Raw genomic sequence first — 13,905 nt, 5'->3', positions numbered from 1 at the left:
TACCAAAACACTATCATTTACACGATTACTCCTGAAATAACTGCTATTAACTATATAAAAATCACCGTTTGGAGGAAAGGGTTCGCGTGCTGTCGCTGGTTGGAAATGATTTCGCGCTGGTTCGTGCTGCTTATGGACCCTTTCAAGAGAGTTCCATTATCAGCATCATAGTTGGCCCCACAAGGCTTCCTTTTTAACATTCCATATGTTATCTTAAAGGTCCAGTATGTAGGAAATAATGGAAAATAAACTGTAACCATTCCAAAAATGATCACCATATGTTCAGAGAGTAAGGAAACACGATGAATTGAAGTAATGGCTTATTTGACAACATCACTCTAACCCGTAAAACCCATGAAAAAAAATGAGTTACGGGGCGGAATCTCTTGGAATTTTCGTTTATGTTTTGAACGATTAATTCTAGAATAGCGTATTAATAATGGGCTAGCGCGTCCTCCTATTTGGGTTGCCAAATTAGCAAAGGCCAACTGTCAACAGCTGTCAGTTGATGTCATGAACGCCTATACGAAAGGCAGGCAAATTTCCAAAATTAAAACAAGAAACAAATTAAGTGGACATCGGAGGAGCTTCCTGAGATGGTGACGTCTTCGTCAAACGAAGAATATCAAGTCTGACGCAGAGCTGGCCATATTTCTCCACAACAGGTAGCCTAGGCTAAACCTCATCTGCATCGCTAACTTCAGCTAAATATGTTACATTGGTTGGAGAGGTATTTTTTGTTTTCACTGTATCCATAATGTGTAGCTGGGTCATGGTTGGAGAAAAGTTAAAGCAGCTGCAGGTCAACTAACGTTAGCTAAGTCTTCATTACATCTGGCAACCCAGAAGAGGCTCGCGTCTGGTAGTCTTGAGAACGTTCACCAGTGTTTTGATTTTGGCCTACAGAACGTTCGGTAACAATCCTACAAATCGCACCTTTAATGCAGAGGAAGTAGATTGGGGCCCAAATAGAACGTTCAAGCATTGTTTTTGTTTTTATTGTTGAAAGGGTCTATATATTTTTCAGTGAGGCGCGGTGGTTTATGGGATGAGTAGTTCCTTCGCTTGGAAATGAAAATTTTTACACAGTCTTGTACCTTTGACTTTTTTTTGGACTTTCTCTTCGTTTTTTCACTCGAAATGATATGTTGTATGCTTATGAGTTACGCCGTAGCTGATTAGCCTAAGACATGCTCTAAAACTCTTTAAATACGGATTTTTCCAAAACGTCAATGGGAGAAATGAATGGGAAATTTACTTCCGGAAACTAAGCTCTCTCGGAGGAGGGGCGGGACTGTGATGCTCTATAGCAGTCCGGGTCAGCATGTAGCCTCTGACCTACCCCCAGACAGTAACAGGATTGTGTTCAGGATCAGGAACCGCCCGAATTAACCGGCAGTGGAGGAGAATAGGACAGCATTATTCCTAGATTTGCGGGGTTGTAAGAAAACAAAATGAGTGGGCATTCTCATTAACAGCCTATATTAGGCATATATCAGCCTGCCATGGATAGTAATATTACCTTGAAGTAAAAACTTTTTCATATTAAGCGGATTATTAGGTTCAACAGGGGTTTATAATCAATTGCTATATTTCCAATAACACATAAAGCTTCACAATTTCGTTTGACCAGTTTCAGTTCCCTCATTGGTTCCGAAAAGTGACGTCATTACAGCGCAAAAATCGCTATTTTAAGGTCAGTAAAAATTATAACAAGGTTATTAGGGTGCACTGTCACGAAATGTAACAATTGTCAAGACAGCATTGAGTCCCAGGCAACACAACTGGTCTGCGTGGATGTGCTTAGGATTTTTATTGAGTCATTAAAATATTATTGGGGTACTTGTCAGTCAATAGTGAAACTCAGATGGCCGTATTTGCAGGTTAGCTTAAAGGAACACGCCACCCAAAATCAGTAGTAATATATGTTCTTACCTTAACTTTCACGAGTTGAGTCATACCTCTCCCGCGCCGGTAGGTGCACTCAAACGCTCTGTCGCGCGGCGCGAATGTGTTAGCATGTTGCTATGCTAGCGGGCTCTGCCGTGGCCGTAGAGAGAGGAACATAGCAGTAATCGAACACCTCCATTTTTTCCCTACTTAAATACAGTTGCACGAGTAGTTGATCAAAATGTGTACGTCACACAACATGAAACGTGGCGATTTTCCAAGCGAATAAACAGGAGAACTACAATGTGTGGCGCAATAGCACTTGGGAGTACTTCGACCTAGCGTGGTAATATTATTAACACCTAATTGTAGATCCTATCCACCACAGAGTTTAGAATCCATGCTGGATCGACCCTCAGCCTCTCCCTCCCCTCTGAGCGAGACAGAGGCACTCACACTAGAGATGCGCTGATGGGCTATTATTTCAACCATAACTGCATAGCAAAACTTATCATCCATCAGCCATCCATCAGCACCAAAGTTTGTTGACCAATTTTCAAAACTGCACCCGCCCACCATCCGTTGGTTGTTTTAATGTAGGCTATATGGGTGATGCAGCGCTGCTGACGTGAGGCTAGAAAGCCCTTGCCTGTTCTAGAAAGACTGATCTAATGCAGCAAATATATTAAAAGGCTGAAGTCGTACATTGGCTAGGCCTATCCCCAGAATATCAGCAGTAAACTCAGTCTCTGTCGCGCAAAACAGTCTCCAAATAAAACGCACATCGGCCTGTTGCCTATTCTGCCAGCTTGTGACAATATATCGTCCAAAATGCTTGATTGCATTGCATTCTCCACATTTTTAGCTAAATTTTCATGTACTACATCAGCATTTTTGTTCAGTGAATCTTTTGTAAATTACTTTACAATTACCGTCGGGCCCTTGTCAGCAGACTTCGGCTTGCCTCTTGCCACTATACTCCTTGTCTTCCGATGTCATTGTCATCTACAGATGTTTACACACATTCACCTCCCTAAATAGAACCAACTTGACGTTGACTTCAACCTGTGTTATATCCTAGATGAGACTGCCTGGGTTATTTTGTTTAGATGTTAGCCTATATATAAAACACATAATTGTAGCCTACCATTCAGGGAATAGGCATTTAAAAGAGAGAGAGTGATATGACTCAGAAATGACATCGGGCGATGGCAGTGCGAGATGTTCAGAACGTAAGAGCTAAAACTACAAACTCCATAACATCCACAGCGGAAAAAGAAGGCAAGAAAAATAGTCGGAAAACTTAGATGTGTAAGGCAAGCAAGCAAGTTTGGCGGTTGTGACTAAAAATGTGAACATGCACGTTGCACTGTTGTTGCGTGGACTTTCAGAATGAATGGAGTCAGAGTTTCTTTAATATCGAGGCGTCATATTTGTCCGATGGCCTGCTATAAAATGAATTGCGATGTCTTTCTGAAAAAGACGCGCTCGTGCAGTCAAAATGAATGGGAGTCTTCAGAACAGGCTTGTCAGTCAACCTGACATATGTGTAAAGTAGCCTATAATGTGAATGACTTGTTATTTTATCAAGGATTTCTTTCTTTTTGCAAAAAATAAAAATAGGCATTAATTAGTAGGCCAGGAGAATGCTGAAATTATGTGGCAAATTGCGTTTTTTATTACAATGATAAAATTGTAAAAGGACGTGACCGAAGCTGAGGCAAGCCAGGCAATAGGCCTATAGGCCCGACGGTAATTGTAAAGCAATTTACAAAAGATTCACTGAACAAAAATTCTGATGTGGTACATGAAAATTTAGCTAAAAATGTGGAGAATGCAATGCAATCAAGCATTGTGGACGATATATTGTCACAAGCTGCATGGCAGAATAGGCAACAGGCCGATGTGCGTTTTATTTGGAGACTGTTTTGCGCGACAGAGACTGAGTTTGCTGCTGATATTCTGGGGATAGGCCTAGCCAATGCACGACTTCAGCCTTTTAATATATTTGCTGCATTAGATCAGTCTTTCTAGAACAGGCAAGGGCTTTCTAGCCTCACGTCAGCAGCGCTGCATCACCCATATAGCCTACATTAAAACAACCAACGGATGGTGGGCGGGTGCAGTTTTGAAAATTGGTCAACAAACTTTGGTGCTGATGGATGGCTGATGGATGATAAGTTTTGCTATGCAGTTATGGTTGAAATAATAGCCCATCAGCGCATCTCTAGTGTGTGTGCCTCTGTCTCGCTCAGAGGGGAGGGAGAGGCTGAGGGTCGATCCAGCATGGATTCTAAACTCTGTGGTGGATAGGATCTACAATTAGGTGTTAATAATATTACCACGCTAGGTCGAAGTACTCCCAAGTGCTATTGCGCCACACATTGTAGTTCTCCTGTTTATTCGCTTGGAAAATCGCCACGTTTCATGTTGTGTGACGTACACATTTTGATCAACTACTCGTGCAACTGTATTTAAGTAGGGAAAAAATGGAGGTGTTTGATAACTGCTATGTTCCTCTCTCTACGGCCACGGCAGAGCCCGCTAGCATAGCAACATGCTAACACATTCGCACCGCGCGACAGAGCGTTTGAGTGCACCTACCGGCGCGGGAGAGGTATGACTCAACTCGTGAAAGTTAAGGTAAGACCATATATTACTACTGATTTTGGGTGGCGTGTTCCTTTAATGATAGAAAAAGTGTTGCACCTAAAAATCATTAACTTTATTTATGTAAATAAAGTAAATTATGAATGTATTCAAAATTCTGCTTAATCTTTGTTTACTTAGTATCATAGGCTAAATGCAGCCTTGCAGGAATGGGACCTGTCGGTGAATAGCTCGCCGACAATGACACTTGGTTAGAAAATCATAAATCCTCCACCTCTTAACTTTACTCTTAAAAGTAATACATACATAAGTTCAGTTTAACAGTTACCTGGTAAGAATTTGGGGCATGGCATGGATCCCTCTTCTCTCTGGGGTCGCTGTGCAGACCTGATCCTCTTTCTTATATTCCTCAGCCTCTCCTCAAGAAACCATGTGTCCTTTAAAAAACAGAATCAGTCACTGTCATTTTGCTTTTCAAACGCATTTCTACCATTTGCTAGCCAGGCTCCGCTTAATACCACACTTTGCTACAGCAGAGTCAGCGATCTGTCCATTAGCTTAGGTTTCCTTCCTTCCAGTGACACGTGAGATTTCAAGATGGCAGCGCCCAGAAAACTTCATGAAGGTACTGTCTGCATAAATCGTGTTGTAAACTACCAGTGCTTTTTCAAAGTTCTCAATGTCATGTTTTAAATGCCAGGGCCCTCGGAAGTCTACCATTGAAGTGTGGCGCTATTTTGAGCCTCGTAAATGGTGTAAAATAGTGATTTATTTGTATGGCTGGTTCATACTGTAGGTCTGGGTATTTATTGCAGGTTCGATTCCAGTTTAATACTATAAAGTGTGCAAAATTATAGCCTTTATTTTACATGTCTTTTGTCCGAGTGGTTGTAGTGTAGTGATCATGGAGTAGATATGAAATGCAACTTCAAATCCGTTTAAAAGAACTTGTTTGTGAATGTTTGACAACTCCTGCAGCTCTGGTGAGCAATGCGAGCATGCACAACCCTTAAAACCAGCTACGACATGACTAAGCGATTGTACATGCTCAGATGGAAGTTAATGGGGCATCAACCTTGTTTTGAGAAACAAAATGTTTGTTCAGAGGAGGGACGGTAGGCTACTGTTGAGGTCTATGAGACACCCAGTGAGATACCCAGACACCCAGTGGCCAAAGATGTGACGAGTTATTGTGGCAACTCACACAGCCGCTGGTAGATGCACCCTTTTAGACAGGGGAATGTTTGCACCAGAGAGGATGCCAGTGCAGTCTTGGTGTCTGATATAGGTCTGTAACAGGGAATATGATAATCTAATAGTCATTTGCCTCCCAAGATTACACAAAACACCAGCATTAATTTGAATACCAGCATCAAGTGTCCGCGAGTTAGTAGTAGATTGAATGACCAGTTAATTTAAAACATAATCAACTCACAATTCTCCAAATATATCCATTAGATGAGACACCAAGATGTGGACCATGGAACGCCTCTCCTTCATCGTTATTACACCTGTGCTGTCCAGGCTGTTCAATATTGGCGTACCCTCTGCAGTAGCTAATATCTGTCGGATGTCCTAAAAAGCACAAAAAAGAAAATTGGGACAGAAGAGAAAATTGGTTGAGAATAACTTGAGGTCCTTGAGAACAAATCCATATTTGTTACCTACAAATTTGATACCTACAAACACAGGAACAACTTGGAGCACAATAGGGAATTGAGGAATTTTGAGGGATTGGCTCTTCCATAATTGCCCCAATGACTGCCTCATGCACCACAGTGTTTTGTTGCTCAAGGATTTGTGTGAACGGCGTGGTCACCACTGCATTATTGGCAGTCTGCACAGATGAAAAAAGACAATGTAGACATGTGATAAATTATTGACCAATGATGCATACTGGCACTAATAGTGTTAAAGCAGTACTTTGACAATACTCACCTGAGAGTTATAATGGAGGGAAGGAAGTAAGGGAGGAGGTAGAGAAAGTAATCTCCAGAAGAAGTAATTTAGACACAGAACTTGAAACAGAACTATATTGAACTATATAAAAAACTTGACAGAAATGGCAACATTAAAGGAGAATTCCGGTGTGATATTGACCTAAAGTGTATTGAAACATAATACCGAGTGTGAACGTATGTCTCATAGCCCATCTCTGATAAGGGATCAGATTCCAAAAATAATTCAGTGGAAATGCATGGATTCCAGTTTCTTCCAGTAGCAGCAACTGGAATCCATGCATTTTCACTGAATTATTTTTGGAATCTGATCCCTTATCATACCTGTTCATTCTTACTCATAGCTCGACTTATCGTGACTAAATTCAAGATGGCTGCAAACGCTAAACTTCGTGAAGATACTGTCTGTATAAATCGTCTTGTAAGTAAACTACCAGTGCTTTTTCAAAGTTCTCAATGTCTCGTTTTAAATGTCAGGGCCCTCGGAAGTCTACAAATGAAGTGTGGAGATACATTGAGCCTCGTAATTGGTGTAAAACAGTGATTTATTTTCATGGCTATAGCCCGATGCCGAAGCACCACAATTGAAAAAGCTGTTGGTAGCATCGGCTAACTAGCCCCAGATTTTGGAGTGCAGGGGACAAGCCGAGATGGGCTATGAGACATACGTTCACACTCGGTATCATGTTTCAATACACTTTAGGTCAATATCACACCGGAATTCTCCTTTAAAACACTCTGTAACGTAGAGAGATGTACCGTCTGTGGTCACTCTCTGTGTAAGAGCTGGCAGCATGCAGTGGGTGGTGATCCAGCAAGTCTTGAACATCCACAGCTATTAGGCTTGAAGTGGGGAGCACGGCATAGGGAAAAAAGTGCCTGTCAAAACCCAGTGTCTCCCACTTTTGTGTTACTAGCTTAATCATTGGTGTTTCCGTGTTCTGATTTAACACAAGAACTGTTTTGATTGCCCCAAATTGTGGCTCCCCTTCTGAGTTACAGGACAGAAGGATTGTCATCCCTAATCTGTATTCAGTACCCTTGAATGTAACCCACGATGGGATGTAGACCTCATTGAAAAGAGGGACATCTAGGTCACCCTGAATTTCTTTTATGCCTTTAATGCCAGCAAGAAAAGTGCTGTGCCCTGGGCCAACCTCTTGGATGTGGGATAAAACTGTGTTGGACATGAAGTGGTGGCACTGCATAATTTGGTGGCGAAATGCCATTGTTTTGCAAACATTTTTAAAATTGCAAGTTATGTGGCTTACTCTTTTAAAGAAACCATGCTTGACCTCGAACCTCATTGCCCAAAATTGCCGTAATGGCCCTAGCTGTTTGATTGCACGTGGATAATGGAGCATAAAATGATGCTTTGGCGTGGAGGTGGGGAAATACAGTAGGTCCAGAAAGAGGCTGTGGTGTTCCTGAATGATTTTACTAAGGAACAGTGTTCCTGCAACTGTTAAAGATGGAGAAAAGATGAACTCCATACACAGTAGTAGCAATAACAAAAGCTCCCACTCCTGGTTGCCCTCTGGTACTAAGTCTCCTATCAGAATCGGCAGTAATCTCAGCAGACACCAACTTTGTGCAGCTGTCTGCCTTATGGCGCCATCCACATTTTTTAGGTCATTTTTGCTGATGGGTGATGGCTTGTTTCCCTTGTCACAGAACCCATAGTCAAAACTTGTTTGTCGGTAATTCAGCTTGTCTAGAGTTAGGTGTTTTTGCTCAATTAGTGCGTTTAAAACAAGCTTGATCTCATAAGGTCCTACGTTGGCTGTGTTTGTGAATTTTACACCACCGGCACACATAGTTTCCTGAAAAACTTTCAGTGTAACCCAGAAGGGCGTTTAAGGCCAAATTGTCTCCCAACACCTGAACAATGGTGAATTTTATCACCCCCTTAAAGACTGCAGTGTCAAAGACAATACTGTACCCTCCTTCTCAAGGGATTTCACCTCCTCAATAATGGGGCGCAAAATAGCATCAAAACCATACGTTTTGGCATCATCAGATTTATATACAGCTAGTAAAAAGAGTGACCGCAGGTTCGAGATCAGGTCAGATGGTAGACTCTTAACAGCAAAGTATAGTAAGCCCAATTTGTGAATGCCTGTCTTTGATCCCAGTGGGTTCAGTTTCACAGTCATCTGCATAGAGCATTAGGCTGATGGAGAACTCTTTTGATAGGAGAGGATGAGTTTTGCACAAGTCTCCATCATATAAGTCCTGTAGGACATCTGGAGGACTTGTTCTTTGTTGCCAATTAATAACAGACTCTAAAGTACCAGGTGTACTAAGAATTTTTGTCAACAGGGGTCTTAGGGGGATACGTTGGTAGCTATCAGCTACTGCCACCTGTCTGACTGCACCAGAGGTGGTGTTCATTTGTTGGACATAAGATAATCCTGGCAGTATTTCCTCGACTGGCTGAATGAAGTGCCCTGATTGTGCAAAATACTGCATTTGCTGTGTCCACAAAGTCCTGCCTAAGCTTCTCCACTTCAGGGTGGCCAAATTTGTGTCAGTGACACAAGTGTTTTTCTCTGTAGTCTGTCTACAAGATCCCTGATTAAATCAGATGTGTGGAGCATATGCTTGTTTACTGAAGATAAGGTATTTGTAGATGTTGACTACCCAGTGACATTGTTTTTCTCTGTAGTCTGTCTACAAGATCCCTGATTAAATCAGATGTGTGGAGCATATGCTTGTTTACTGAAGATAAGGTATTTGTGATAGCCTCATTGTCCAGATCATCCCAGTCTTCAACAGATTCCTCTACACCATCATGGAACTGCAGTGGATGTAGTGCATCATTTGCAATCTCACTAGGGCACTCATCAGTCTGGGGACTACTATGAGCTGCTATCCCACTAGGGCACTCATCAGACTGGGCACTATCATGTGTAAGGAGATGCCTTCTAAAGGATCTGATATTATAGGATAAAGTTCTACCACAGTCTAACACTGAAAATATTGAGAGGAAACATTTACACTGTGGATTGCACGTAAGTGTAGAGACCCTTTACACCACCTGAAATTGTTTTTTTTGCAGCGAAAACAGACATATGCCATTTTGCCCTCTCTTCAGTAAAGATACTTGCATTGCATGTAAATGCAATGGACTGTTATCGCTGTTCTTCTTATTATTATAGTGCATGAAAATGCACTATACTGTTCTTCCAAGTCTTCTTATTAGAGTGCATGAAAATGCACTCTACTGTTCTTCCTAGGCTTCTTCTTCTTCTTCTTCTTATTCTTCTTCTTCTAACGCAGTTAATGCAGCTTCAACCGTTTAACGTAGAAACTTCATTCAAACTGCGTTGCGTAGGTCTTACTTATGACATGTGGGCTTTGTATTTTTCATCTTTGTAACTTTTATACTTTTTAAACTATGAATTAAAAACTGCTCAAAATTTCCCCATAGACTTAACATGGGCTGATGACATCACAATGGACTAATTAACTTGATTTGCACCTGGTATCATCTTCCAGCTGCTCATCTAGGCCCCATCAAAGAATCAGTTCAACTGATTGCACCTGTATCAACTGCTTTCTACTGAACTAGGCCAACTCTCTCTGTCTCTCCATTCTACAAGGATATAAGACACATTTCCTCCAACTTTCTATCCATTCATCCTCTTCAAACCATTCACTCATCCACCCATTAAACTATCCATCAACATCCATTAAATAATCTGCCTATCAACATCCATTCAACTTTCTGTCTATCAACATCCATTACACTATCTACATTTAACTTTTAAACTATATACTCTGTCTCAGGCTTTAAGCATACAATAAATATGGCTCTATTAAGACTGCCGTTAAGCAATTAGAATCCTAGGCCAGGTGGCCAGGCCACCAGCATCAACTGCCAGTCTCAGGCTTTAAGCATACAAACTGGCCCTATTAAGACTACACGTCCTGTTCAACTGCTTCCTCTGCCAAAAACTGTTTCAAAATAAAAGTCCTCACTACAATATTTCACTGTTAAACAATTTAACCCTTTAAACTACTGAACTTTTTAACTGTTCAGCCATTGTAACTGTTACTTGTCATCAACTATGACTCCTACCCACTGTAGCTAGTTAGCATGGTTAGCATTGTTAGCATGCTAGCATGTTAGCATGTTAGCATGCTAGTTAGCATTTTTAGCAAAACTGCTAAAAATGATTAGCTAAGTTAGCTAAGTCATATGGTTAGCATAGTTAGCATGCTAACATGTTAGCATGCTAGTTAGCATTTTTTGCAAAACTGCTAAAAATGATTAGCTAAGTTAGCTAAGTCACATGGTTAGCATGCTAGCATGTTAGCATGCTAATTAGCATAGTTATCATAACTAATAAAAATGATTAGCTAGGTTAGCTAAGTCATATGGTTAGCATAGTTAACATTTTAACATTGTTAGCATGCTAGTTAGCATAGTAACTTGGTTAGCATTATTATCTTTGTTAACATAGTTAACATAACTACTAGCAAACATTGGAGCCATTCCAACTGTTAGTTATCATCAACTATCTGCCTAAATAATTTAACCATTTCAATTATCAACCTATTTAACTGTTTAGTCATTCCAACTATATTAAACCTTATCTACCAAGCAAATAATTTAACCATATGAACTCATCATATTTTTGCATTTTCATGCACTGTATTTTCTTCAGGAAATGCTTTTCTAGTTCTTATTATTTTTCTTCTTCTAACGCAGTTAATGCAGCTTCAACCGTTTAACGTAGAAACTTCATTCAAACTGCGTTGCGTAGGTCTTACTTATGACATGTGGGCTTTGTATTTTTCATCTTTGTAACTTTTATACTTTTTAAACTATTAATTAAAAACTGCTCAAAATTTCCCCATAGACTTAACATGGGCTGATGACATCACAATGGACTAATTAACTTGATTTGCACCTGGTATCATCTTCCAGCTGCTCATCTAGGCCCCATCAAAGAATCAGTTCAACTGATTGCACCTGTATCAACTGCTTTCTACTGAACTAGACCAACTCTCTCTGTCTCTCCATTCTACAAGGATATAAGACACATTTCCTCCAACTTTCTATCCATTCATCCTCTTCAAACCATTCACTCATCCACCCATTAAACTATCCATCAACATCCATTAAACAATCTGCCTATCAACATCCATTCAACTTTCTGTCTATCAACATCCATTACACTATCTACATTTAACTTTTAAACTATATATTCTGTCTCAGGCTTTAAGCATACAATATGGCTCTATTAAGACTGCCGTTAAGCAATTAGAATCCTATGGCAGGTGTTCGGGCCAGCTGCATCAACTGCCAGTCTCAGGCTTTAAGCATACAAACTGGCCCTATTAAGACTACACATCCTGTTCAACTGCTTCCTCTGCCAAAAACTGTTTCAAAATAAGTCCTCACTACAATATTTCACTGTTAAACAATTTAACCCTTTAAACTACTGAACTTTTTAACTGTTCAGCCATTGTAACTGTTATTTGTCATCAACTATGACTCCTACCCACTGTAGCTAGTTAGCATGGTTAACATAGTTAGCATGTTAGCATGCTAATTAGCATTTTTAGCAAAACTGCTAAAAATGATTAGCTAAGTTAGCTAAGTCACATGGTTAGCATAGTTAGCATGCTAACATGTTAGCATGCTAGTTAGCATTTTTTACAAAACTGCTAAAAATGATTAGCTAAGTTAGCTAAGTCACATGGTTAGCATAGTTAGCATGCTAACATCATAGTTAGCATTACTGTTAAAAATGATTAGCGAAGTTAGCTAAGTCACATGGTTAACATAATTAGCATGGTAGCATGCTAATTAGCATAGTTATCAAAACGAATAAAAATTATTAGCTAGGTTAGCTAAGTCATATGGTTAGCATAGTTAATATTTTAACATTGTTAACATGCTAGTTAGCATAGTTACTTGGTTAGCATTATTATCTTTAATATAGTTAGCATAACTACTAGCAAACATTGGAGCCATTCCAACTGTTAGTTATCGTCAACTATCTGTCTAAATAATTTAACCATTTCAATTATCAACCTATTTAACTGTTCAGTCATTCCAACTATAGTAAACCTTATCTACCAAGCAAATAATTTAACCATATGAACTCATCATATTTTTGCATTTTCATGCACTGTATTTCCTTCAGGAAATGCTTTTCTAGTTCTTCTTCCGACCAAATTCAACGTTTAATGCGACTGAAACCGCTGAACCGTCTGACCTCATTCAAAGACTCCTACAAAGCTCTTGTAACGCACAATCGTAGAATGTATTTTTCATATTTGTGAACTTTATACTTTTTGAGATATTTACGATAAAAGAGCAATAAAATCCCATAGACTTAACATTGACCGCCGTGGCGGCAACTTTTAGCATTATGACGTGACCTGCACCTGAAGGCAATCAACAGCTGGTCCGCTGCAATCTTTCTACCACTGGAGCTGTGAATCTTCTGAACGTTTTGGCTACTTTAGGCTACTTGCTCGTAAAACTCTCCTCCAGAGGCACATTTCTCTAACTACAGACAAGGTAAGTGTTCCGATTTTTGGTATTTGACTCATTTATGTCGTCAAACATTATGTTATGTAGCATTCTATACTATAGCTATGTTTGAAATGATAGGTCACAAGTAGCCAAACTCGGTAGTTCTAACATTAAGGGAATAGTTAACGTTAGCACTTATCCTATCCGTTGATATTTATTATGTAAGGAAAGTTATGAAACCCACCTAATCAACGTTAATAAGTCGTCACTTTAAATTGACTGGTTAGCTGTAGGTTTCGATAACCTTAGCTAACGACATTCAAACCTAACGTCGCTCCCAGCTGAGCACTGACGTTAACGTTACATTTGCTACCTAACCAGTAGCGTTTTAACTAACGTTATCTATCTGGCTCTTGATAACCTGTGGAAAGGGACCTGATGAAAACCTTACTGTTTGGAAACGGACCATATGACCAAAGTATTGTTAAAACACACTACAGAAGTTGAGGTATAACGTTTGTGCTGTCAACATAGCTACAGAGTATGTTTACTTGGCCTAGGCTACTCATTTGTGCATTATTCTGGCCTATAAATTAAAGCTTCCCAGTTGTTGTAGGCTACATCCTAAAGTAGCTTCTAGGCCTACATCGTAATATGTAGAAAAAATGTGGATAACAGACCTAGCAAGCTGTAAGATATAGTGTAGTTGGTTATCAAGATGGTTAATATCAGAATGGTCCATCCTTAAGACTCAGTTTATGATTATCAACAGCAACAACACACCCTTTGCCTACAAAGTGTTCTAAGCTGTTTACTTTAAACTGTTTGGCTGTCAACTATCCTTAAACAGAAATTAATAAAACACAAAATGTTGCTTTGTTTGCAGTGAAATACTATAGGCTAGTATATTTAACTACCATTACAGATTTATGGTGCAACAACCTCACTTAA

The sequence above is a fragment of the Alosa pseudoharengus genome, unplaced genomic scaffold (assembly GCF_046254945.1).
Source record: "Alosa pseudoharengus isolate Yale_2024_CS ecotype anadromous, Long Island Sound unplaced genomic scaffold, YU_APseudo_1.1 YU_APseudo_1.1_scf_3, whole genome shotgun sequence".
In the NCBI taxonomy this organism is placed as follows: Eukaryota; Metazoa; Chordata; class Actinopteri; order Clupeiformes; family Clupeidae; genus Alosa; species Alosa pseudoharengus.
This window is presented reverse-complemented; position numbering follows the sequence as displayed.